The following is a 4,470-nucleotide window of genomic DNA, read 5'->3' as shown; positions in this document are numbered from 1 at the left end:
CTCTGTGACCTTGCTGCTCTGTGACCTTGCTGCTCTGTGACCTTGCTGCTCTGTGACCTTGCTGCTCTGTGTCTGTGCTGCTCTGTGACCTTGCTGCTCTGTGTCTGTGCTGCTCTGTGACCTTGCTGCTCTGTGGCCTGCTGCTCTGTGACCTTGCTGCTCTGTGTCTGTGCTGCTCTGTGGCTGTGCTGCTCTGTGTCTGTGCTGCTCTGTGTCTGTGCTGCTCTGTGACCTTGCTGCTCTGTGTCTGTGCTGCTCTGTGACCTTGCTGCTCTGTGGCCTTGTTGCTCTGTGGCCTTGCTGCTCTGTGGCTGTGCTGCTCTGTGGCCTTGCTGCTCTGTGGCTGTGCTGCTCTGTGGCTTGCTGTGGCGTGTGTCCACAATGCTCTTGCTCACAGCGGCCATCCACAGGGATGCCCCCCAGGGGGCTGTGGTTTACCCACACTAGGGAGCAACAAGGCCCACCACGCATGGCAGTTAGAGATGCAGTGTTACAAATGTGGCTCTTTTGCACAAATATTGGACAGAGTTGCAAGTTCTGTCACACTCTACAGCTTGGAGTGTGGAGCATACCATTTAAAAACATGCAAACCTAGATAACTTTTGGGGGATACAGACATGAGGTGAAACCTACTTAAAAAAAAACCAACCAAGTCTGAGGAAGAAATGCAGTTCTATGCATTTCTCTGGGCTGTCTGGGGTATGTGAGACCCTGGCTCAGAAAGGTAGGTGACTGAGGAGATGGCACCCAGCCATCCCCCTTCCCAGGGCCGGGGAGGGGCCATCCGATGGGAGACACACTGATGCCCAGGCTCCTGACCAGGCCTGCACAGGCCTGTCACCCCTCAGGCCTGCCGCCCACCCTTCAGGCCTGTCACCCTCCCTGCCCTGTCACCCACCCACCAGGCCTGTCACCCACCCTGCCCTGTCACCCACCCACCAGACCTGTCACCCACCCTGCCCTGTCACCCACCAGGCCTGTCACCCACCCTGCCCTGTCACCCACCCTGCCTGTGTCACCCACCAGGCCTGTCACCCACCCTGCCCTGTCACCCACCCACCAGGCCTGTCACCCACCCTGCCCTGTCACCCACCAGGCCTGTCACCACCAGGCCTGTCACCCACCCCGCCTGACTTCCCTGTTGGACGAGAGCTGGGGTTGGCCCTCAGATGGGCCATGTTGTCGGCGCTCTGTAGACCAGTTCCCATCTGCCGCGCATCTGTGACGCTGGCCTGTGTTTTGGACGCTGCATGCACGGCAGCTCCTGTGGCTCAGTGTCACACCCATCCTGCCTTCACACCCGCCTTTCCTGCACTGCTGCTGCATTTCCTCTCCCACTGTCCTACCTCCGTGGGTGTTGCCCCTGCCCGGCCCCCGCACACAGTGGGGTCTGGGCTGCAGTATGGAGGGTGTGGTTTTCCAGGCCTGTAGGGGATGCCCTCAAGGAGAGCAGACAGAGCACTGAGCTTCCTGTGGCTCACAGCCTGGTTTGTGGGCAGAGGGGCCTTAGGTTCAGCTTCTATACACAATTGGAGGAAGGTCTCTGTTGTCCTTTAAGCTTGGTTCTGCTGCTCTGGGGGAGAGGCCAGACCCCCAGTGGGAGCTCATGAACGGGGGAGCGGCCTCCCCCCAGGGCTGCACCCTGTGCAGTGTCTGCCGCAGAGACACCTGAGGAGGAGGAAGACTTGCTCAGCTGGTGAGTTTGCAGAGTGCCTGGTGTGGAGCCATGTTCCGTGGTGGGACAGCACAGGTTCCAGTCTGCCAGACTTGGCCTCACTGTGGTCAGGAGCCCAGGAGCCACGCGAGCTCACCTGGGACAGTGGCAGAGGTTGTATGGCTGTGGGCCCAGGGTGCCCTGCACGAGGCCCTTCAGGTGTCTCTGGGCTGTGCTGTGCTGGATGGATGGCTTGTTTCTCCGGCAGACTTGAGGAAGGGAGCATCACCCAACTCTCTTCTAGCTGGGGCTGTCCCCAGGGTGGCAATGGTGTCCTCCTGTCCTCTCGACCTGTGGTTTAAATGGAGTAAACCCTGCTTATCTGACACATGAGATGAAGAAAGTTCTTCCTGGCTTTGATTCACCATCCTGTGACAGCCTTCCTGAGGCACTCCTAGCCCTGGTCCCTTCCTGTGACAGCCTTCCTGAGGTATTCCGAGCCCTGGTCCCTTCCTGTGACAGCCTTCCTGAGGTATTCTGAGCCCTGGTCCCTTCCTGTGACAGCCTTCCTGAGGTATTCCTGGCTCTGGTCCCTTCGTGTGACAGGCCTTCCTGAGGGTCTTCTAGCTGTGTTTACAGCAGACTGCAGAGCGATGCCACACCAGGTTCATTATCACTGCATCTGATCCAGCTCTCTTGCACTAATTCCTGGGCACCACTGATTTATTTTCAATTCCCTTCCTTGGGTTGTGTGTGCCTCCAGTACCGGGCTGTGATTCACGGTGCTGTAGATCGAGGCCATCTGCTCCTTCCCAGGCAGGGACGTCCACAGTAGTATGGAAGTTTCTAACAATATGTAGGCAAATGAGGTGTGCCAAATCCGAACTCATTTGCAGTCTCTCCATTTGCAGCCAGGTTCCTGCCACAGGACAGGTGTTTCTCCATCCTGGCCCGTTCATGCTTTCTGGGTCAGTGGAAGTGCTCGGCAGGTAGCAGTGATATCAGTAGCCTGCTGCCCATGGCATGTGCTGCTCTGCCTGCCACCCTGCCAAAGTGGTGTGACCGTGACCCATCTACCCATCCATCCATCCATCCATCCATTGTCCATATATACATCCATTCATCCTAGATCCACCCACCCACCCACCCATCATCATCCATCTATGGATCATCTACCCATCCCCCTAGGACTTACCATCTATCTACCCACCCACTCTCCATCCACCCATTCATTCACTACCCATCCACCCATCTATCCATCCACCCCTTACACATTCACCATCCATCCATCTACCCACTCACCTCTCTATTCATCCACCCACTGTACATTATCTAACCATTCATCCACTCCCTTATTTATCCTACAGCTATCATCTGTCCACCTACTCACTCTCCCATCAATTATCCATCCATCCAGCCATCCTCTTACCTACCCATAACATACCCATCTACCAAACCACTGACTATTTGGAGAATCCCTCTGTCCTAGGTATCAGGCTCTATTTTCGGCACTGAGATGGGATGAATTACAAGACAGATCTGGTCTTTCTCCTCTAATCATGCAGAGAAATACATTTCACAGGCAGACAGCTTCCCTGGTCCAGGTAACGAATGTGGCAGGGCTGGTGTTTGTGGCTGGGTGATGGTAATGTGGTGGGGTTGTTGTTTGTGGCTGGGTGATGGTAATGTGGTGGGGTTGTTGTTTGTGGCTGGGTGATCAGTTCCCAAAACTGTGCACTCATTGCTGACTGCAGCCAGGACACTCAAGTCTCTGCTTTGGACAGAGACTCCAGCTGTTGGGGGCAACTGATGGCCTGTGGCCGCACTGGTGCGCCTGAGACCTGCTTTCTGCGTTTGCGGGGCGGTGGAGGGAGCCACACCTGTTGACTTCCCACCCTTGTGCTTATTTGATCAGGATCCGTGTCTGGATCACCTCAGGCGATGTCTTAACTAACTGCCGTTCTTGTCCTTGGACTCTGATCCCCCTGGACAATGTCTCCGTAGCCCTGGGGCAGCAGGGAGGAGTCGGCTCCCTGGCTCCAGCTGGCCCCAATCCTGAAGCCTCATGGGCACCGCCAGCCCTCAGGTTGCCCGGCCACCAGATATTACACAGTCCAGAGCCAAGAACCAGCAGCCACCAGAGGCCCGGCTGAGGCAGGAGGGCACAGGCTCCCATGCATGGGGCCCTGCTGACCAGGGTGAGGGTGGGGCTGTGGGGCAGGGGGTGTCCAAAAGCCCCGAGGCCTCCAAGGCCTTCTCCCCCCACCGTGGGGCTGCTGGGCGGGTCCTGCCCCTCGGTGCGGAGTCGGAGAGACACAGCCCTTCTGGCAGCACCCAGCTAGCTGTGGTAAGGCAGAGCCCAGCTGCGCTTGGAGGCCCTTCTCCCCGCCTCTCCACTGCATGTGCTGAGGTCTGTGGGGCAGGGTGGACTGCGGCTGTCCGGGAGGGCCGGGGACCTAGCCCCGCCACTCAGGTGAGACATGACCATGGAGGAAGCTGGCTGTCTCCTGCTGTGTCGGGGGCTGTGGAGAAGCCATTCATTCTTTGCCCAACTAAATGACACTTGATCCCGCTCTCTAGGCCTGCCATTGTCCTGCAGTTAGAGGGAATGGCCGGGCGGTTGGGCGCAGGAGAGGTGGGAGGGGCTTGCGCTCAGCGAGTGAGAATCTTGGGCATCTTGGGCCCTGCCCTGCGCTCCTGGGAGCCGTGCCCCGCGGAGCTGGGGAAGAGCAGAAGCGAAGTAGACAGCTTTCGTTGGGTGTCCACGTATTTTGAAATGGGACGCGTTATTTCGGAACCACATATTCTTATTTCCA

The sequence above is a fragment of the Dipodomys ordii genome, unplaced genomic scaffold, assembly GCF_000151885.1.
Source record: "Dipodomys ordii isolate 6190 unplaced genomic scaffold, Dord_2.0 Scaffold87, whole genome shotgun sequence".
NCBI classification, from domain to species: Eukaryota; Metazoa; Chordata; class Mammalia; order Rodentia; family Heteromyidae; genus Dipodomys; species Dipodomys ordii.
This window is presented reverse-complemented; position numbering follows the sequence as displayed.